Source organism: Pimephales promelas, chromosome 11 (assembly GCF_988280905.1).
Source record: "Pimephales promelas chromosome 11, fPimPro1.hap1.1, whole genome shotgun sequence".
In the NCBI taxonomy this organism is placed as follows: domain Eukaryota; kingdom Metazoa; phylum Chordata; class Actinopteri; order Cypriniformes; family Leuciscidae; genus Pimephales; species Pimephales promelas.
In genome coordinates this window covers 13,659,330-13,683,470 of record NC_142779.1, presented here as the reverse complement: position 1 = coordinate 13,683,470, position 24,141 = coordinate 13,659,330, and the positions used below count along the sequence as shown (strand labels likewise).

Genomic DNA, 24,141 nt, shown 5'->3' with positions numbered 1-24,141 from the left:
TAATTGCAGCTATAGCTTACGTGACCAACACTTCATTAACTTATGGTAACCTGTGAATAAATAAATAAATTACATGTGGACTATAGTAATATAGTCGCTGCTTTCTTCGTTATGGGAGCAGTCTATTTCCCTCCTACATCATTCATTTGTACAAACACAGTGTAATTACTTGTATTTTATGTTGGTTGGATTTCTGAACGGACCGCCACTGCAGACCTCTTTGCGTGATCACTAAGTTAAGCTAATGGCTGAATCGGAATTTATAAGCAAGATCACGGGAATCTTGGGTTGTGCTAAAATAAATATGAGACGTCCATCATCCGATGAAAGCTGCTAAAGCCAGTGCTACTACCCATGCGAACATGAACACAAAGCTTTTCCCTCCAAAAAAGGCCTAAAACTTGTCTAATAAATTTACAGTATTTCGTGTCACCCTGCCTCTCCAAAGGCAAAACTGACTAACTAAATGCAATAATGGAGTAACAGCTGAAAAAGTACTTGGGCGTGTGTTTTATTTCATATTTACCATTCAATAATGCAATCGTTGCGGTCTGTCCCATGGAAGAACATGATTTTGCTGCAATTTTGACGGATTAGAAATGAGCTTGGATGAGCTCTTTGCCAGACTAACTTGCAGAACAAATCTAAATTTGACAGAAGTTGTCTGGGTTTTCCCAGGCTAGCATACTCATGCTTAGTGAATGAGACACAGTGTTTGTTTTTGACATTTTGATATGTTCAATGATATTGACGACTAATTATAGGCCATATCTTCCAATGAAGAATTTTTTATTTTTTATTTTTTTGTACTTTTTACATTTTTTTTTTTTTTACGTGTTCATGAGAATAGCTTTCATTCTGGCATGTGGTCTAATTTACTTCTCTAGAGTAATTTCTTATTTAGGACCACATGCCTGCGTCACATGCCTGTATGCTTCATCTTCAGAGCATGTGAGATCTCCTCTGGAGGGAAGTGCCTGTACATTGCATTGCCATCTTGTGAATTGATGTAACACCATGTTGATTAGCATCTGATGTAATGATTGATCCTCTGTAATGCAAAGATTAGAAGGATATTTAGTGCATTAGTAGGAAACTGACAACTCTGAATAATGTTCAGATGCCTGAATTCATCTGATCCCACTTTCCTTGATCTAATCATGTGTGAAGGCTGCCATTTGATGAGCCTGAAATTGTACTCTTTGGTCTCAGCAGTGTCCCATAATGATTAGATCCTCATAGACGGAAAGAGTGATTCAGTATGCGATACTGAGTGTGTGGTATTTGTAATTTTTGCAAAATTATTTTTTTTTCCAATGCATTATTCCGTTTATCATATATCATACAGATAGACCTATAACGACAAGACATTTCCAAGCAATAGCCCATTGACATCATATCTGGGAGATAAGTCTCGAATAAATTAGAGTAAAATCACAGGCTTTGCTTATCCTGTGCGGATGCGCCACACGAATTTCAGATGTGGGTGGATACTTTCTAAATCACAACAGGTCCCCAGATTATACTAATCCAGTGCAAATAGGCTTGGGAATTGTTGTTGTGTTTGAATGCTGGAATGAACACAGCTTAAACAAGTGCTATTGCAAAAGTAGAACATATTTCATAGATTAATTAGCCTGACATCCTCATGCAATGCTTACATTTATTGTTGCAGTATTAAAAGCAACAAAGACAGAAAATTCTGTCATTTACTCACCCTCATGTCATTTCAAACCAGTATGGCTGGCTGTCCTTTGTGGAATACAAGAGGAAATTTGGATTTTGACTTTTTGGAGCTTCACCACTCTTGGCCACTGTATTGTGTTGTATTTGCAATGTTATTCATTGGAGAAAAAAAAGCAGTTTTGAGATGCTTTAAAGGGCACCTATTATGCCCCTTTTTAGAAGATGTAATATTGGTCTCGGTTGTCCCCAGAATGTATTTGTGAAGTTTCAGCTCAAAATACCCCACAGTTAATTTATTATAACCATTTGAAAATGTCATTTTGGGGCCTGTTTGAAAATGAGCTGTTTTGATGCATGCCACTTTAATGCAAATGAGCTGCATATCCCCGCCCTGCCTTTGGATGAGGGCGTAACTTGATACCTATGGCAGTCGGTAAGCAGAAGGGGAGAGTGAGAGACGCGCTGTTTTGTCTGTCATTCAGCATACGTTTGAATCGGAATAAATAAATAGCACGAAGAGACTCCGGCAGAATAAACACAAATGAGAATGGACCAATACGTCTCGGTATGGTTATTTGATACATTTATGTACTTTAGCGTTGTAATCGCGTCCTCTTTGCAAGTATGGTGGAGCAACACACACACAGAGACACAAACACTAATGGTGGCACATTTTTTTAAACTAACGTTACGTACACATTCTGTGATAAAGTTTGCTACGTAACTTACAAGCGAAATTACATTTATGCGAGGGACCTGTGGCGTCATGTTTACTTCATACAGGTGCTTCTGTGGCAAATGTGAGAAGATGGCTAACTTACAGAACAAGAACATATATGCGGTTTTTAATACAATATCTTTAAAAATATATATATTTATAAACGTGTGGTTACACACTATACAAACAAGGTTTAAATTATATACACAGACATCCTACGACGACAACAACTTTTGACGCATTTGTTATTGAATTGGCTGACATCGACTGAAAAGACTATTTGCTCAAAAATCATAAAATACACTTACTGTTACTGGATGTGACGGTGGATCGCAAACAGTAGATGACGATCCACACTTGAGGATTAACTTTTAAGCCACAACAACAGGATTAACCCACGAGTCCACGACAGAACACTTAAGTTATGTTTCCAAGAGACATTACCGGCTGTCGTTGAAACAATGGAGGATGATGTGTACAGATCACTGAGGGTGGGGTCTAGGCCACAGCCACACTGTCAATCAAACCCCTTGCTCACTTTCTACGTCACAAAGAGCTGAATCTCAGAACAGCTCGTTCTGAGACAGTGCATATGATTTATTGAGATTGTGAAAAAACCACTGGGTGGATTTTTATCATTCTAGGGAGGTTTTGCTCACACACTGCCAACACACATTTATGTTCAAACACCATGTAAAAGTGAATTTTCCATAATATGTGCCCTTTAACACTTGTGCTCTACAAAAGAAATGTGGTTACGGTCGTCAGTTACATTAGTTAATCATGAACTGACAATGAACATGATTTTTTCTTGATTTTTATTAATCATGTTCATCCAATAATTTTAATTAATATTAGTTACTTGTTGATTAATTAACTTAAAATGGTATAAATGTGTATTATCTAAAGTATGTAGAATTATGTGAAGAAATTAGCATTAACCAAGATTAATAAATATCTCACTGTAAAGTCAAGTGTCACCAAATTGCCATAAGTCATATGAGAACTACAAAAGTGTTAATATCATATTTTATTTATGTATTTATTTGGTTAACATTCACTTTAAAACAATCAAGAAAGAAGGATACAAGTGTCAAGTTTAAAAAAGCATGCCATTTTTCTTATCCACCATTTGTTTGTGTATCTATGGCAACTATTATGTAAATGTTAAACATAAACATGGAGTGTATTGATGGCTTACATTTTTTATGTTTAATGTTTTTTTATGTTTTCCAAAACACAACGGTCATATTAGGAAATGTTTGGGTGTCCAGATTAGACACTGTTTATGTGTAACAAGTTCTCAGAAATGCTTTTCAAAGGTTGTAGGGCTGTTTTTGTTTGGATCCATAGATTTTAGTGTTTAAGTCGAGATTGAGCTGAAAAACATAGACCCGTTGCCCCTCTATTGGTTTACTCAGCTGCGCTGGGCTCTTCCTCTGTCTGTGTGCAAACCTCAACAATGCATCACAATGTAAAATTTGAAACAATATTGAATATTGTCTAACTCATTGGGCTGTTCCTTCCTGGCTTATGCACACAGATGTCTGTGAGATATTAAGTTTGCTAATGATTATCTCTTGTGGGCCACTAACTTCAAACAATGCTAAATGATTGATTCGGTCATGAAATGTTGCTTTGCTGTCTTGAGATTCCTAATGAAGGTTGCTTGTGGTAATTCTTCTGGTAGGAACTAAAGCACAGAGCACTTGTCACCGAGTATTATGTTTGAAGCTGTTGGCCTCTCTTCTTTTGCCTTGTATGAAGAGAAATGAGTGTGGCTTACCACTGAGAGAAAGCAAGGACCACCCGACACCCCACTGCGTTTAAAGGATTCATATGCTTAAAACGGTCCAAGCCGACTCAAACACACAGAAGTTAGAAAAGGCCTGTAATATGTCTAAAGCAGTGCGGAGGCGTATATCAAACACTTAACCTTCAAGGACTTGATCCAAAGCACCTATTGTTGTGGCTGCTCTGAATGTGTCACTTCGTTCAATGACCTTAACAGTCGATTCTTCGCGTTTTTTTTTAACCACTTGCATGTATTTCATGTACTGTGCGACTGCTTCAGGTTGAAATGGTCTAATTGGGTGGGTGACTCTGCACTGTTTTAAATCCTTTCTCGTTCCCTTCTTTTTTTATTGTCCTTATCAGAGATGTTGGCTTGGCTTGACTGACACTAAGGCAAACAGCCAGGCCATACATGCTCTTCATTAATCACGACACTTGATACACCTTCTATATACTGTATGATTTGCCTGTGCATTTAAGCATGTGAGCAACTTGATCTCTCAACCTCTGTCCAGTTGTTTTTGTTAGTTTTTTGTTTATTGTAGAACTGTCTGAATTCATAGCTGTAGATTTTTGCATGACCGTTTCCTTTATTTTTACAGTTAGATTATCTTTGCTTTCATGCAACAAAAAAGTAGCAATTTATTGACACTGTTCAATGAAAATATTCAGTGCAAATTATAAAATGAATATCCATAATTCTCTCTGTACATGTGGTAATGCCTAAATACACATGTGCATGCTGTCACCGTTTTCACAGATTTACGTTTACACAGAGTTGATAACGGTATCACTTTCCCTTTTCTAACTTGCACTTTGAAACCTACTTCAAAACGGCGTTGTCCTTCAAATGAATGGCCAGAACGAATGGCTTCTGACAGGGTTTGATGGTCATATGCACACGCTAGTTTATTTTCTATAGCCAGGGTATAGTGTGAATTTACTGAACTTTCCCATCTGTCGGTTTAATGTATGTTCATGGAATATAAATGTAAAATGTTTAGAACAACAATCCACTATGTATTAGTCAGAATACACTGCTAATTAAAAAAAAGAAGCTTTTTAGTATGAGACTGTGTAGTTACCATTTACCAAGAAGGGGATAAGGGAATGAGCCACGCTAACCTGGAAAAACCTGATCACTGCATAAACTCATACTTGTATAACACTGCCATCTTGTGACAAATATGGACTTGTAAGTTTTTATTATTTTAGTTGGCTTATATTTTTTACTTGCAATGTACCAAATATCTGGACATAAAATACTAGCTGTATATAGCTCTGCAATATACTTATGTCATTGTAATGAAAGTCACTTCTGTTTTAAAAGGTGACTTAATGTGTGCCAGACAGTGTTTTAAAGGGATACTCCACTTTTTTTGGAAATAGGCTCATTTTACAACTCTCTCAGAGTTAAACAGTTGGGTTTTACGTTTTTCGAATCCATTCAACCGATTTTCTGATATTTAGAAGAATATCAGTAACCAGACAGTTTCTGGTCTCATTGACTTCCATATAGGAAAAATATACAGTATACTATAGTCGAGGAAGTCAATGAGACCAGAAACTGTCTGGTTACTGATATTCTTCTAAATATCAGAAAATCGGCTGAATGGATTCGAAAACTGTAAAACTCAACAGTTTAACTCTGGGGGAGTTGTAAAATGAGCCCATTTCCAAAAAAAGTGGAGTATCCCTTTTAAAGTATGGAGCAGCTGCCTCTGGTCTAGTGAACAGTAGGTGCAGTATCATGGGCAGCCAGCAGGAGGAGGCAAACGCTCAGGCATTGTATTACTTTTCAACAACATCACGCCGCAGGGTGGCTTTTGCTCGAGCACAACAGGAAGTCTTATCCGATTTCAGATTAGTTTTGTTTAGCAAGGGACGGACAATTGAGTTGCTTCCCAGGCTGAAAGGCAAAGCTTGATTAAAGTAATTTAGTTTTGAGTCAATTGTATATATTAAAACAATTAGTGATACCACATCACTTTTATTTCATAAATGCCAAGACAATCTCAGAACGTACTGTCTCTGATCTGCTTCCTTTTGTTCTGTGGATTGTCCTAGCGCTGTGCAGCCCGTGGGCAATCTGCCTCCCCCCGGAGAGAGCTGAGTCTGACTGTTTCCTGTGTCTCAGATGGAGCTTGTTTTGATGAGTGCGCTGTTCTTTATTTGAGAGCGGGCAGGAAAAAGAGCTGTTGCACACTGAAAGCTAAATTGCAGGTGCACAGAGGATTAGGGGAAAATAGTATATTTGAGGGGGACAAACTGTTTGCAAATTGCGGATGCTTGCAGTATGAACATTTACTCAGCAGTGTTTGGGGCAAAAAGCTTTGTCAACATTAAAGAAAGGGAAAAATAGATTGGCAGGGATGCTTAACTCTTAGAGTTGGAGGAGACCGCTACAATTAATCATCGGAACTGCATTCCTGACACTTCTATCGAGAGCTATACGCTCAGGTGAAACACACCGTTCACAAACCTGTACTGTACGTCCCTGTTAGTTTATCCCTGTGTGAGCCGTCCTTACTCTGCCTTCCCATTGGCAGACATGCATCAGTGCTCGTCCAGCCTTGGCTGGAAGCACGAATAAAGCGCCACACCTCAGGATCGTGTTCCAGGGGTCAGGCCGGTGACCTTAGCTCAACCTTAGAGAAAAAGCAGCAGGGTTAAAGCAGGTGGTTTGTCTACGGGATCCAGAATCTCGTCCGACTTGGAATCAATGGTCCCTTGTGGCTCCAACTCCAACTCTGGCTCCTGCCTGATTCATTTCCCATCAGCCGTCCCTTCGCAGCCAGTCCTCTAAGTGATTTCCCCTAATGGCTCGATGTCCGAGCTGTAACCTCTCAGCGCTCAGCCTTGCATCCACTTCTGCCCAGTCGCTGCTCGAATCATCTTAAGGAAGGAGAGAGAGGAGATCGTCTGTCATTCTCTCTCTCTCCCGATCTCTTTCGTCTCAGTCTTCATCATCGTTGAAGCTCTGCTGTACGTTATGACTGTTTAGATTTATGTGCTGTGAATTACGGCGGCAGTAAGCTGACTGCCAGGAAAACTCCAGACTGTACACTGCGGCCCAGCGTAGAAACGCAACATTGGCTTTTATGGCCACTATGGGATTTTCCATTGGTCTTTGCCCTCTCAGGTGGGAACATAGATCTCTTTCTGCTGAGATGCATTAGGCGGGTTGTAGCCAAGTGTTACGGGGAGTCGGTTAGAGTTTTTTTTTTTTTAAGTCTGTTTGTTCTCCAGTCAAAGCTGGAAGGTCTCTAATTGCTAAGCTGTGGGCCGCCATGGAGCCCAGCCAGGCCGTCTGTTTTCCTGCTGCACTAAATGCTGGCCTGATGGCAGTGGGCTGGTCCCGCTCCACACTCTCCTTACAAGCATGCGTGCCTGCCATGTTTACGACTGCATTCAGATTCCGTTCCCTCTTCGCTCCTGGTTAAGTGTTTGGTTCTGTACGCTGAGCTGTCAGGTTTTGAATGGCCACAAACCCCAGCTTTGACTTTAATCATCTCGAATCACTCTATAAAACTGACCTCAGACCTGCTGTTCTGTGCTTACTGTCTCCCTAGCACCTCATTACCAACAGAGCTGAATGATTATTTGCACTCTATTGCCCCCTAGTCCTGGCTAGCTTGCAGTTTTTCTGAGACGCACTGTGTGTGTCCTCCTGCAGGTGGAGCAGTAACTCACAGCGCTCTTGAGCGTCAGCCAGCTATCATCATGGAAAATATGCTGGGTGTGTAATGAAGTATTGTGCCGGGTGTGTTGTAGAGGAATAAGTTTTTCCTAATGTGGTATTGTTGAACGATTCTTAAGATTTGAATAGCTGTGATGATGACTGTCATCTCCTGCAGGATATTTTCAGTTTCAGCAAAACCATTCTAGATGAATACTTGTATAACTAACATTATACTTATTATATATATATATATATATATATATATATATATATATATATATATATATATATATATTAAAATAAAATTATACAATATTTATAAATATAGCATTTAAATATGTACATTTATATTTTTACATCTATATATATATATACTGTATATATATATATATATATATGTCTGTGTGTGTGTGTTAAAATATAAATCTATATACTTAAATGCTATATTTATAAATGTAAACATTTTTTTAATCTAATTTTATATAAAAAAGGTTTACATGTTGTTTAAATTTATTATTATCATCATCTAAAATCTTCTATTATATTCAATGTTATATAATGTTTAAAATATTATTATTATTATCATCACAAATAAATATTTAGCTCAGATTAAAAACAAATCATATGTGTCAGATAAATTATACTATTGTAATATTTGTAATATTTATTTAGGAATATTTGTAATTATTATTATTGTATTTATGATTTGTATATCACATTTTTATTTTAATAAGTGTTAAATTAATTTATAAATGTATTAAGTAATTGTATATAAATGCTTATATTACAAATGAATAGTTTGTTCAGATTTAAATTCTTCCATTTACTCTTTATGCCAATCTCGTATGATTTATTTCAGAGATAGCATATTGTCTAAGCTTCACTTTTCAACATAGCACCTGCACCATTCACTTTTACTGCATTTTATCAAATTAATGTTTTTTTCTTTCCTTCCACAAAGCTATGATGCTTGAGAAAACTTGAAATATAGCACACAAGTCATTTGAATTACTCTGCTTTTATTTTTTTTTCCACGATACACTTTTATTGTAAAGAAGAGAGAGCAGCTTGAACATTCTTCAAAACTTCTCTTTTTGGCTTCCACGGACAAAACGATGGTCATACATGTTTGGAATGACAAGAGGGTGAATAAATAACTGATTTTATATCTACTCTATTCTATTGTCTGATTTATGATCTTGTTTTAGGGAGCTGGTCAGAGGTGCAGAATTTGAATGCTGCTGACATGGCCTGTTTTTATCAAGAAAAAATAAACAAAAGCAAAAAACACAGCCCATGTATTTTGCAAGAGGAAATCATCAGTTTCAGCATTGGTTTTAGCCAAGCAGTTAAAAGTATTGTAGCCCAACTTGTAACCTAATTTAAACAGTTGGGCCATGTGTGTAATTACCCTCATTTATCTCTGACTGATTCACAGCCAAAAGTTTCTTAAATGAGCATACTTTTCCAGAAACCAAGATCCTACAGCCATTTTGTGGGAGTAAATGGACTAGAAAATTCTTCAATGCCTTTTTTCTTTATTACTGATGAAACACTGCAGTCATGCGCTTGTAGATGGTTTACATTAGGCTGTGTGGTGTTCTCTGCATGGATATGAATTATTGACATGGAACATCATAGCTCAACGGATCATCCCATGTGTCTCCTTAGGAGATCAGCCAAGGGCAGTCTTTTTACTTCAGGTTTGAAGAGCAGAGGACTGTTTTTCTCACACCATCTGTCTGCGTTCAAACTCTGTCTAATTGAAACCTAGACTGCCACCACAGACACATCCTCTCTTGGTAGACCAATTGCGTCTAAGTCACAGCGGTGTGCGAGGGGTCGTGTCTTCTGACCTCGGTAGCGTTACCTCAGGGCGATCTGGTAACGCGAGTCTTACTCGGCTTCGGGATCAGGACTCGAGTTTGTCTGAAAGGGCAACGATGATGTCATGTTTCCACCGAGCTTCGCCTGCACCTGTGCCGCTCATCAAAAACCGATTATTTCTGATTTGTACGTCTCATCGTTAATATTTGTAAAGTTAATGAGCAGATTCAGATTGATAGATTGCCAAGGAAACAGAACACAAGGACCGCGTCTGTGACATCACGGGATAATTAAGCCCACGAGTGCGCACGAATCCGCAACTGCACTGATTTGCATTTTAATATGTTGTTAGCATAGGTGAAGGTTTATCTCCTCTTGATTAGATTCCAGTGATGTAATTACAAAGCGGAGTTTTACTTCTCAGAAAGGGCACCGCGCATAAACATCAATATGATTACCAGTGATTGTTTCAAAACAAATAAGCGGTTGGGTAATCAGTCATCGGGCCGTCTCGGAATTGTTTTGGAAGACGGCGTCCTCTGCAGCACGTCGCATTCGGCTCATTTTAACATCTCAGTTTAAATTGGCTTTCCACTTGTCAGAGTAAAGAATATTTTAAAGATGAGTGGTGAAGGCTCAGAGGTAATCAGTGCTTTTAATGATCTTATTTGTGCGTGAGTGGCTCTGTAGACATTACTTAAGAGTCATTGAGAGAGCCGAGACTCTGCATTTGAAAAGCTGTCCCCTGACAGCCAAATCCATCCATTTTATAAAAGAGGAATTATTATTGACTCCCCCCTCCCCCATCCCTCTCTCTCTCTCTCTTTCTCTTTCTCTTTTCTCACTCTCCTTAAACAAGAGGAAAAATAACAGATTCAACCTTGGGAGAACAAGCACAGTGGAAGCTTAGAGAACAGAATAAGTAATGACACTGTCGTCTTGCAGGGACGTGGCTCACCGTGAAATGGGCTATTGATTTTAAACAGATAAACTGTGTTCTCTTTTGTGTTGAGAAATTACTGAACAATTTAATTAGGGCTGGAACAACAATATTTATTACCAGTTTTTCGCACCCATCCGCACTACCCAAACCCCCAAATGAACTCCTCAATCTCCTTGTAAACTGTCAGAATAATTAAACAAACCATGTTGCAAAGCTTGGTGTTGCTGATCAGTGGCCTCACCCAAGAGAGGGAGAAAAGAGGGGAAAAAATATCCATTGATCACGCTTCTAATTCCTGAAGGTCTGGAAGAATTGCCGCACCAGATGACTCTGTTGAAACGAGGATTGACGGGCGCTTTTACATTCGGTGTCGTCCTGCATTGTTTGAGCGCATCCCAGTGCGTCTGTTAGCTGTTTGTCTAAATATAGCCTCCAGTGCCAATCAAATGGGAAAACTGTCCTCTCGAGTGATTTCGGCAGAGAATTCATGTGGAGCAAACACTTGTCTTTCAGATCTTTCCTTAGGTTTGTGGAGATTTTGAAGTTCTGATTTCTGTTGGTAAATGAGTGTTGTACATTTTAGATGTTACTGTGGTCTGTAAATTCGATACATTTTTTGTTAGTTTTGATTACATTGACCTTGAGTATGAATGTTTGTTCACAATGAAACTCCAAAGAGTAAGCTATCTAGGGCCCCAGGAAATCCGTTTTATTCAATCAGATTTTTTTTTTCTTATGGATTCTGTGTTTTATGATTTTAATACAAATGTATCAACAACAGTGTCTAATTAAATTAATTTATACAACTTTTACACTTTAATCAATCTTTTTTGTTTTGTTTTTGTGTATATAAATATTCTTAATTCTTCTCAATATTCTCATATTTTTTAATGATACAAACAACATTATTATTATTTAAAAAAAAGCATAATGCTGATTGTTTTAAAATAAGTGTAACACAATATTCCACAATTCAGCTTTCCATAATGTCAACTACCCATTAGTTGCTGTTGGATATTTATTTAAACGAACTTAAATTACTGCTCAGTGCTCACACAACCTTGTTTTTATTGCAGACTGCAATTTATCAGTCGTACACATCAAAAGCTCTTTACCCAGGACGTCCTGACATTGATTAAGTAGCATCCCCTGGGATAACTTTGTGTCAGATATAAAATACTAACTTGTTTCAGAGCACGTTTTATGGCGGTTAATGACGTCCTCTTGTTTCAGCGGCTCAGGATGGCCCGTGACAGCTGTTTAGGGCGGAGAATGATATGTGTGTGCTCTCTGCTAAATGATTAAATGGTTAAAAGGCTCTTGATTGTAGCCGAGCCACGTGATCCCCTGGGCCCCTGCGAGGGGGAAAGGTCCCGAGGCAGCTGCTGCTTTTGAGCAGGACTCCTTAAGCCCTCTGAGAGCAGGGCCCCTCGCCGTCTGTGCTCCAAGGTGCTGAAAAACAGTTATTCAAGCCCAAATCCTGTGAGCCCCTGTGTGTGTGTGTGTGTGCGCGCGCATTCGATTCCAATCCGTTGGAGTCCCCTTGTGTGAAATAAACACCCAGTCTGCTCAGATTCCCCAATGTGGATGACTAGGAGCAGGTGTCCCACCAAGCTTTATTAAGTCCTCTCCATCTCTCTCCATTAACATGGTGAATGTGGTCCGGTGGGGAAGAGGCCCTCACAGGAGGCCGTAGACTCTCTGTCTGTCTGCGATTCAGATGTAAAGGGCCATGTAGGCATGCACGTCAACCGCTGCATTCCACATAAGGGCTGGCTTAACCGCACTGTTTCATGTCTTATGTAACCCTATTTGAATGGAGGGTTCTTATCATCCTCTGCCCAGAGGAACCTCCCCTCCTCGTTCACCTCAACATGAGACCCATCTTTGTTCTACATCAATCTTGCATGTTTGGTTTTTCCTTTGTTACTCTTTTAAAAGGATGAATGTCCTCTGAGGATTATTGAATATTCAGGGTGTCATGTTTTATAGGTGTTTCTTGAACTATGGGTATTTTTGGACCCGTGGTGGACCCTATACAAAATGACATTTCAATCATTTATGGAAGGGTTTCCCTAAACTGGGGTTGTGAAGCAACTAAAGGGGGTTGGGAGTTGCAGCATAAAAATGTTAATATGAAATAAATATTTTTAAATAAAAGCAGTCTAAATAAAGCACAAAATACTTATCTATTTGCTGGCATCCGCATGTCATTGACCAATAACCAACATCAGAGAATATATTGACCATGCCCAATGTGTTGTTAAAATTTTTGAAATATTAACTCTTAGGGGTATTTCACATCAAAGGGGATCAGCTGACAGATTTATGGAAATAAATGTCTACTTTGTCTATAAGGTTAAGTATATTGTGTGTTTTTTGTATACACTATTTTTTATAATTTGTCAATTAAAGTGTAATTGGAAACTGCTTTTCACAAATTATATTTGATTAATTTTTTTTATTTCATATTAAGCATGCTTTTCAAGACTAACTTTTCATGAAACTTTATTAAGGGCAAACATTTTAGGATGTAATAACATCACAATTTGTGCAAAAATGTGCAATTGTGATAATTATTTCCACACTAGAAATAAAGTAAGAATATATTACTGTTATTACTGTTTATTTAATTGTGTTTTTTTTTAATTAGCTATTTTTTTTTTAATGATAGACTTTTTAGGTAAGACAACTGGTCCTTGGGCAATGGTAAAACATTAAACCCTCTACATTAAAGGCTTTTGGACAGAAGCAAAAATAAAGAAGGCATGGTAAAAAGTTTCCAAGTGAGTACGAATGTGACCTTCACAAAAACAGAAATGTTAAAATCTTTTCATTTTAATACAATCAACCCCTGGGACATTAAAGTAGTTGAACACACACCCATATAGACTGTAGAGCACAAGGCTTTCAAAACTGTTACAGCTTTTTCAAAACGTATGACTATGTGAGGAACCAGATCCCCTCCCTGCTAGGTATGTGTAAAGAACACCCTCAGAGAAATGTGTAAAAGAAGGCGGAAATTTCCAAGCGTGTTATGATTAACACTGAGAGAGGGCAAGATGGTGCTCCCCCCTCCTGTGGAAAAAGTACTCCGTGCAGGTTAGCATTTAAGCTAGCATGCAGGCCAGGAACAGAGAATACTGATGGAGACATTAGTCAGGCTGCAATTGGGGGTTTATTTTTAGAGGGTGGCATTTAAAGCCAGGACACTTGGTTCTGCCTGCCTGTTAATGACTCATCTGGGGAAGGAGAGAGAGGCCGCTGCCCAGCCGCCGACAAAAGCTACACTCTGCCCTGTATCGTCACGCACCAGCCCGCGGTGCTTGAGCTTCAATTTATATATTTATATATGTTATGCCCTAAACTAATACATGATTACCTAAATGTAGTTTTCCACGTACATTTCTGAAATGCACTTTCTGTAAAGCTGCTTTGAAACAATACGTGTTTTAATAAATAAATTTGAATTGAATTTCAGATTTGTTCTGTATAATTTAAACGCAAACTCTACTGAGTTTCAAGCATTATTTAATCTTAAGCATTAAGCATTAAGTTCCATGCACTTTTTATAGCAAATTTGACTGCACTGACTTTTTTTTTGTCTCCAAAGTATACATGTCCTGTGTTAAATCAAAACCTTGAGTCAGTTTTGTGACAGACCTGTATAATTCATTTGTTTATTGAAAGGCTAAAGATGACGTGAAACCGTTTGACCACCTTCTATTTAAACGTGCAGCCCTGGCGAATGAATGGCTGCTTTGTGGCTTCGGTCAGTGAGATGCTTGTAAATTGTACATTTCCTCTCTGTTCCTGTGTTTATGTGGAATTTACATGACAGCTACATTAATAATGTCCCACGCTCTTGCCACCTGGTATGTGCATTTCCAAATAAATGAACCCATCTATTTCACTTCATAATTCAGATATGCTCGGTAGTCAAAAGTTTATCCAGACTTTTCACGACCACCCAACAGCATGTTAAATTTGTTCCCTGCCATTAATCCTGACTCTCTCTCTCTCTCTCTGTGTGTGTGTGTGTGTGCTTTTTTTTCTATAGCCTATATGTATAAGTGTATTCGTGTATACGTGAGAACATGTGTTGGCTCACTCCTGATTTAACCTCTGCAGAATTTGTTCGACAAAGAGAAGAAAACGCTTGCCATGATTTCAAATGGGAAAAAAGACTGAGGTCATGGTTGTATGTCAATAGCTCTAACAGATGCTATATAAATCTTTAATAGAACTGTATAGTGCTGTATAGACATGCACCTATGTGCATCTCAGTCCAGACGGTCTCTATGGAGCTCTGTTGGATGAATACAGCATATCTGGCATTCACTGCATTTACTTTACCTAAAAAGATCATTTTAGGATCATTTACACTGGATGTATATATATATATATATATATATATATATATATATATATTTGGCCAGTGAAACCTAATCGGAGAAATTATTCTGAATCCATTGTGTGTGAGGAACAGACTGATATTTAATTGATTCACTGAAAATGCTCATTCATGAGTTCACCAGAGAGGTAGGGTTGCCAAATCTATGAATTAATCATTCTTTTCGAGTTGGATCTTTTAATCGGTTGGTTTGGTTCACAAAATGCATCCACTGCTTGCAGTTGATTTACAGCTGTCTGAAAGGGATTATTAGTGAATGCCTTTAATTTTAGTCTTTTTCTTGGGCCCTGTTTTATGATGTAAGAAGACTTTCTGTTCAAAAGTTTGGGGTCAGAAAGATATTTTTAATGTTTGAAAAGTCTTGTATGCTCACCAAGGCTGCATTTACAATGATTAACAGCCCATAATTAAATAAATGAATCAGGGCGTGAATCCATCTATTAGATATTTTTAAATAACAGCATTTAATGCTTTGTAACTGGTTGCAGAGAGTACGTTTGATCAGCACAGTCATGGCAGGTCGTAAAAATACTGAATGCAGAATGCGAGTACCTGTTCTGAGCTTGCGCTTTTATTGCTCTGGGCAAATAAACGATCCTTGCAGTGCAGCTCAAATGAGTAGCGCTGTTTTGTTCCACGCCATTTGTTGTTTCTCATATGCAACAGAAATGGCAGCTCTTATCAGTTGGGCAATGTGGTGGTAACTAAAAAATTTAGTCGCAAAATGCATAAGTGCATAGTCTAACTAAATATCGATTTTTTTTTTTCTTTTTCTTTTTTTCTTCTTTGTCCATTGTTGTTTGATTAACATGACAGCAGCAGGTTTATTATTAGGTTGCTATCACTTTAAGCCCAAATGCCCTGATCAAATTTACGATACACATGCGTTTTATTTCTCCTGATTTCTCTTTATTTTCTGTTTATATTAACTGTTTATGTTCAGTTAAGACATAACCAACTGTGTTTATGAGGATAGTCTCCAAGACAAGTATTTTGGCACAATTTTGTGTGAATTTGTCCCGTCAAGCTCAAGATAATGTGAAAAATCTCAATTCAGTATTTGTATGCTGTCTGAGCTGTTCTGGGTGTGTGCTTCAGATTTGTACATGCAAAACTTCTCACACGCCGTGCGAGTACAGAATTGAGTTCTTTCACATCTTCTTGGATGTGAATATTTAAACTGGCAAGGCGTAAAAACATGTGCAAATTATAAACTTTCGGGACGGTGCAGCACTGATCCGACTGGGCAAGTGACAAGTCCTTCAACTGTCCCAAGCATCTTTCCACCGGGCAGACCTTATTGTTGAGCCCTGCTTTTATTTATGTGACGGCAAAGCTGAATTTTAAGCAGCCATTTTGTTTTCAGAAATCATTCTAATGTGCTGATTTGGTGATCAGGAAACATTTCAATAACAACAGTTTTTGAATCATGAAAACCATGATTATTTTTTCATGATTCTTTGAATAGAAAGTTTAATGTGTGTGTGTGTGTGTGTGCTCACTTTTAAGGTGCTTTTGTGTGCTTTCTTAAAGTCCCATTCATTTGAATTGCTTGGAAAAGAGCGACCAGGACATTCTTCAAAATTGTCTTTTGTTTAACTGTGGAAAAAAAATGATCACATTTACTGTCAGGATAATTTCTCTTTTAATTAAAACGTTTGATGTAACTTTCCACTAAAAGTGTCACTACGAGAGCTATTTCAGAGTTCCTCACCGCATCTCAACGATTTGGCATAAACTTCAACATGCACTTCAGTTTATTATTCTGTGGGGTGATTACTCCCAAAACAAACTGTTCCTACTAAAGTGTTTCTGCTCTTTAACAATCTCCTCTGCTTCACCCTTGATTGTTTTCCCATCTATCCCTCATGGAACTTTAGAGAGGACAACTGACAAATAAATAAGCCTTTTTGTCTGTAAACATGGGTTTGTGTAAGTCCCGTGGAAAACAGCTGGGGACATATTGGCATATATGAGGAATTGTGGATTCGGTGCATCGGATCTGGGCTCCGTTAACCAGCATTCTCCCAAACCACTACTGAACGGTCCATCATAAGGCATTCTGAAGGATCTCCATGAATCATTGAGGAGCTGTGAGCTCAGACGTAGACTCACACACACCGCTTGGCTTGTTTTATTTACAGCCCTTTCACTCTCTTATCCTTCCAAATTCTTGACTATATCTCTCGCTATCTGGACACGGCTCTGACAGGGTGTTTTATATCGGCCTGCTAATGAGTATTTAAGTGCTTGTTATTGTTAGTTCTGTATGATAACGTGTGTGGTGTCGGCTGTCATAAAGGCAGCGGTTCTGTGAGAAGCTGTCAGCTCTGTTTAGAATGTGGCCTGCATTAGTAAAGTGCTGTATTCTTCCTTCATTAGGTCTTCTCTGCATACAATGTCACTGGCAGAGCAGAACGTCTCACTTCAGCGTTTAGAGTAAGCTGTCTCATTGTTCTTGTTTAATTGTATCCAGTTCTATTGACAAAAACAATGTTATTGGAGTGGAGGTGGATATTCTGGATCTAATTAACTGCGATTTGTTGTGCTTCAAAGCTCCATCTGAAAGAAGTCTGAAGACTTGACCTGGTTTTGTTTAGCATCATTGCATTGTGCTCTGTTCCCACTCCACCCCTTTGATTTTCTCTTTATTTTTGTTTATTATTCTTTTTTTGGCACCTATATTTTGCTTCAGCTTCCTTAGAGTAGAAAAAAAAGAAGGAAAAAAATTCTAAATGGTGGCTTTTTTTCTCAATAGCTAGTCACCATCCTGGATAGACACTCAGCTCTCATCTTGCTTAAATATGTCTAACCACAAGCATATGCTAGACATGTTGCCTCTGGTTTTATCAATCTGAAGTTTATGCGCATTCTTTTCACATTTGTGGTGAGGCATTTCAAAGAGTGCAATCTGACGTTCCTCACTGTGCCCCCTCTCTTCATAAGTGAACATTTGGTGCTCGCAAAAAAAGAAAGAAAAAAGAACATAATGTGGTCCTCGTGCTTCACTTGAATTAAATGGTTTGCTGCCCAGCCGTGCTTAAGTTCCATCATTGGTCCTGTGGGTTATATTTACTTGGCACTTCATGGCTGCACACCATGAATGATTAAAAAAAAAATAACCATAGAAATGTTTTTTTTTTTTTTTTTTTTTTTTTTTAATTTTAAATTAAGAGTACATCATTTATCTTGTTTAACACTTATTTTCTCATCATTTCCTATATCTGGCAAAGTAAACAATCAGAATGAAGGATGATTTTCACAAAACTTTTTTATTCTGTACGGCTGCACAGTACGGCTGCACAATATTGAAAAGAATATGCGATAACCCGTTAAATAACGTGATATGCGATGTGGTATTGCTTTAAGTGTGTAAAATAAATTAAGTCTATTTGAATATATTTAAAAACTGAAAAATACACAATGCGTGAGGGCTATCACTCTTCAGAAACAATCAAAGAATGATCTGATCTCAAACAGAAGTGAAGTCGGGTTAAGGGGCTAGAATAAAAATTTCCACCTACGAGGGTTACAGGTGTTTTGGTCATTGTAGATCTCAGTCAGTTTGATAAACTCTCGACTGCCAAGCTCTTATAACTATGTGATATAAATAGGGCTGGGTATCGTAACAAAATTTCGATACTGATACCAGTTCCTGAACGATACCTTTTTCGATACTAATTTTATGTAACCAGTTTTAACAATATAATATTACCTAAATTTTTATTTTATTTTTCAGTTGTTTTGACTTTTTCACACTCATATTTTGAGAATATAAAAAAGCACCATTGCTAAAGTTTTCTATGTTTCCTAATCATTTAACAACATGATTGAAAAAAAATGAGCTCATTGTCTCTGCCTTCTCTTAATGCATTGTTTAACAATGAAACTGAATGAAAATTAATTGAAATGCATTACACTGTCACCTCTGATAAACAACAGCAAGGATATATTTTAATTGTTTATTAATGAACAAGTGTTTAATAACTTAACAAGTGTGCTGGCAGCAAATATGATTATGGCGATGCTGACTCGTCATTCCTGCGGTAGCTGCGCACGACTGGATTAGGTAATCAAACTATTTATTTCTAATTGTTTTGTTTAAAAGTAGACATATTTTGACTGTCTATATACCTATTTTTCATCTCTATGAGCCAAGTATCCTATATGCTGAGTTTCGGTTTCATTTGTGACGTGCTCCAGTTCTTGCAGTCAAAAATGGATAAACTTTCTAGTCTCAAGCGTCTGTGCACTTATCAGATTTACCGTGTTACCGGTCTTGGCGGCAATTATCTTGTCGAAAATATTGCACCGCGTATTTCTGGTAACGAGTCTGGCACATAGGTACACTTTGGATAATTTCCACATATTTTGTATCTATCTGGGTTGGGACGCTTACACGCACACACCATAGAGTGTGAAGCACACATACACTACAGCCTCATGTGCGACAAGCTATGTCTCTGGGCAGCCACAAAAAAACTAGTGTTTTCCGCCACAGCCAATCATGCTGCATGCTTATTTTTTCACTGACGTTGACTAGATTAACCACTTAGATACCGAAATTTGGTACCGTAAAACAAGACATGTTTTGATGCTTGGTAGTATCGAGGCAATTCGGCCGGTACCTAAAAAGTACCCAGTACTCGGTATACACAGCCCTAGATATATATTGTATTAATGACATAATTTTGTACACTACACACATGTACACTACATTTTTTTGCATTCAGTTACTTTTACATTTTTTATTTAATCCCATGCGTTTAAGCTTATATATATATCAGTGCTGGGCCGTGCATTTCACACCTAGGCCTTCAATGGTGTCCTACCTGAATTAATAACTTTTTAATAGTGTAGCAATGCACAGACTCTCTAACATTGTTGTGAAATTGTGGTTTTTATTTTGCACCGGCAGTTATAGGGTTAATGCTGTGAGTTCGGAAAAGGTCGGGTAGAGAGAGAAACGAGCAACTTGTGCCTTTTGTGTACAGTGGTTATTAAGTTCAGAAACGGAGCCTCCTTTGTCTTGTCCAAGGGTTATAATAGTAACCCTTCTCAGACGTTACAATAGTTTGAATTGAAAAAACTTTCAATCATAAATTTACAAGACAAATTAAGAAGAAAATCATATTCACCACAGGAAAAACAGGGGCAACGTTTTCATTGCCTTTCATTAATGCACAGGCGCCCGCACTGTCGATTCTGAAGCCCTGAAGACAGATTTGTTTGACGCTGGCAACTCATGATGACTCATATTTCATTGGAGTGTGTGTGTGTGTGTATATTTATATATATATATATATGTGTGTATATATGTATGTATGTGTGTGTGTGTGTGTATATATATATATATATATATATATATATATATATAAGGTACCAGATATATCAATATAGTATATTCATAATGTTATATACTTTTTTTTTAATCTAACATTCTCTCCTAGGTGCAACAACTGTGTCTAACTTCAAACCCATTACCGCCCACAGATTCACACCACCTCCCACTGTACTACTTACTTGCTTTGTCACCACTCTACAGACACCCAATTTACATTTCTGAAATAAAAGGCTTCTCACAATTGATTGTGTTTTCCACAATCTGACTGGAGTGCTGCTTTGATGTTGTTCGTGGAGTGCCTAGACACAAGGCTGTGTGTAGAGCAGTGTTTGCCTGTGGCCATTGATGAACAGTCCCAGCCTCTCCCCACAGGCTCACTGTTTGTTTGTGTGAATTGCCTATGTAGCCACATCAGCTGCTTCCAGTCAAGCTACTATACAGTAAATAAAACAGGCGTCAATATTGAGCATCAGTGCTGTTGCTTCTTGCTGTGAGGTAGACTGCTTTTTTCCTTAGATGTGGTTGTAAATAGATCTGAATAGCGCCTTTTTCAATCAATAATACTTACGTTTTATGTTACTTTCTGCTTTTATCATTCTTATTGTGAGTTTTCTCAATGCATGTGTGTTTAATTTTTCTCTGAGGGGAGAATTTGTGTATGTGTGTGCTCTGTAACCCTACACTGAGGTGCTCTGGCAGATCTCCCGTCCACAGTTCTGATCTTGACCTATTTCAGACCATAACTAAGATGTGTTCTCCAGTTGAGCACTGGGCACAGAGTGCAGGAGTTTTTTTTTTTTTTTCATGCATGCATTTGTGTGTAAAGGGTAATGTGTTTGTGTGTGCGTATGCTTGTGGTTTGACTTGCTTAGCTCAGTCCCACGCACTGTGGTCAGAATGGTTAGTATTTTTTTTTCTGTAGGCCGAGGAAGTGTGTATATTGTTCCCACGCTATGAAGAGTTCAGGGTCCCGTGCTCCAGACAGGGGGCACTCGTGGCCTCTGCACTCAGCTCTGACCCAGGCTGTACGGGAATGTTGGAAAAACGCTTTATGATACCAAGATGTTTGTAAACGGACTGCATGGTTAAGTAAACTTCAGTGAACTGTGTTTGCCATGTGAACCTGAAATCTCTATTTGGATCAATTCTGTCAAACTTTTTATATATATATATATATTTTTTTTTATCCCAGTTTGTTTTATGCCTTAGTTTTTTTTTTTTTTTTCCTTCCATGAAACAAAAAATGTGATGTTCAGCAGAATGTTTCATCCATGAAAGTGGATGTTGATTTTGTAATGGCAAGATCCAATTTTTTGAAATAACTGTTTTCTATTTTAATATAGATTAAAAATGTATTTATTCCTGTGATGGCAAAGCTGATTTTTTTTAGCAGCCGTTACTCCAGTCTTCAGTGTCACATGGTCCTCCATAAATCATTGTAAAATTCTGATTTGGTGCTCAAGAATCATTTCTTATTATTATCAATGTTGAAAACAGTTGTGCTGCTTAATATTTTTGTGGAAATTTTGATGCTTTTTTCCCACAGTTCTTTGAATAGCAATCAAAAAAGAAAACTTGTTTGCTAGTTTTTATGTGAATAATTACTAATATTTTGTTCTGTTCCTCACACAAAGCTATTGTGTTTAGTAGACTTGCTGGGATAGTCTGTTTACTGTTACACTGTTCAGCCGCACACCGATTACATCACTTGCCCAATGCCCATGGTGGCACCAACCCGCGCCAGCGGTTTTTATAGTCCATCCATCTTCTTCCGCTTATCCAGGGCTGGGGCGCGGGGGCAGCAGTCTAAGCAGAGATGCCCAGACTTCCTTCTCTCTACACATTTCCTCCAGCTCTTCCAGGGGGACACCAAGGCATTCCAAGGCCAGCCGGGAGACATAGTCCCTCCAGCGTGTCCTAGGTCTTCCCCGGGGTCTCCTCTGAGTAGGCTCTACAATGAGCTCCTCCCGAATGACCGAGCTTCTCACCCTAGGGATCACCCAGCCACCCTGTGGAGAGAGCTCATTTCGGCCGCTTATATCCGTGATCTTGTCTTGACACAAAGCTCTTGACCATAGGTGAGAAAAGGAACGTAGATTGACGTAGAAGGCGAAGTAGATTTACTTTGCCTTGCGGCTCAGCTCCTTCTTCACCACAACCGACTGGTACATCGACCGCATTACTGCAGAAGCTGCACCGATCCGTCTGTCAATCTCCCATTCCATCCTTCCTTCACTCATGAACAAAAACCCCAAGATCCTCCACTTGAGGCAGGATCTCTCCACCAACCTGAAGTGGGCAAGCCACCCTTTTCTGACTGAGGACCATGGCCTCGGATTTGGAGGTGCTGATTTTCATCCCAGCCGCTTCACACTCATGCTGAAGTTCCTGGTCTGAAAGGGCCAACACAACAACGTCAACCACAGAGAGCAGATACAAAATCGTGCTGTTTTTTATAGTAATAAAAATAATTTAGTTCAGTTAGAGAAGAGACAGTTCAATTAAAGAATGAATGCATCTGCTCTTCAGAATAATTTTTTTTAGTGGTCGACCGATATGGGTTTTTTGATGGCCGATGCCGATATCTAAAAGAGCAGGGTGGCCAATATAAAGCCGATGTTTATATTTTTATATGCATATAAATTAGATTAATTTAATAAACTTATATTTAAAAAAATCTTTAAAATAAACAAGCTTAGGCCCTATACTTTTGATGGCAACTTCTTGAATCTGCATTCCCATATGTTTTTTTTTTTTTTCCTACAAATAAAGCCATTGTTTAAAAACATGAATATGTGAATAAAAAGTAAACACTGTAACAGGGCACTCAGTAATCTGGTAATTTCATGCGCACTGATAATCATATTTACGAAATACTGTGAAAATAGTTTTTGTTATGACTTTTTTCACTTGATTTAGTCTAGTTAGTTCTGTATCAAATACAATGTGATTTAAACATTTTTTTCCTCTTGGGTGAGCTATTCTCGTACAGCTTCCCCCTATGCACGAAATCCCACATTTTCCTGGAAACCAATGAGAACGCGGGACAATAATGACGATACATAAGCTGTGGGTCTTCTTACCCAAACCCTCTGTAACTGGCAGATGTGAAGGAAAATTACAGTCACAATTTATAAATAAATGATAGTTACTTATGTATTGCCAACAATTTATCATGTAAGCGTTATGGTACACCATAGTACACATGGTGTATAGTACAGAAGTTTAAAATATTTATTTATGCATAAAACGTGTTCGTTATTTGGAGCTTGACTTTATAAATCACCATCCACTTGGATTTTATAGAAAAGATCTGCTTGGACTTTTTCTCATGTGATTATAGTGTCATAGTTCAAAAAAAAAAAAAAAACGGAATGGCAGGAAGGTAATTTAAATGACAATTTTCATTGTTAGGTGAGTGGTTCCTTTAAGAGGCATCTCTCACAGGCACTCACAAGGAAGATGCACGTGATTATGCTCTCAAGGAGGTGTCACTCTACTGTTTACAAAAGCTTCAAAAGGCTCAAGACGAGCTGGAGTGAGAAACTGGTGCATTTGTTGTCGGGCAGCATCTTGAAGAGCCTCAACATGCCAGCCATCTCCAGCCTGAGCCTTTTGTTGCCAAGCGTGCAGAGCTCCTGTTGCTAAAGGAAGTACTTAAATGTGTAGTTATGTGAGATCCCTCCTCGCTGAAGCCAGCCCCCTGCTGCTTCTTCCTGCTCCTTGGCTGAAT

General features: G+C 38.3%; 1 protein-coding gene across 2 annotated transcripts in view; it reads left to right on the top strand.

Moving 5' to 3' along the window:
• Positions 1-24,141, top strand: part of adka (adenosine kinase a) — a 159,319-nt gene that overhangs the window by 5,104 nt on the left and 130,074 nt on the right. The gene's annotated exons all lie outside the window — the stretch shown is intronic.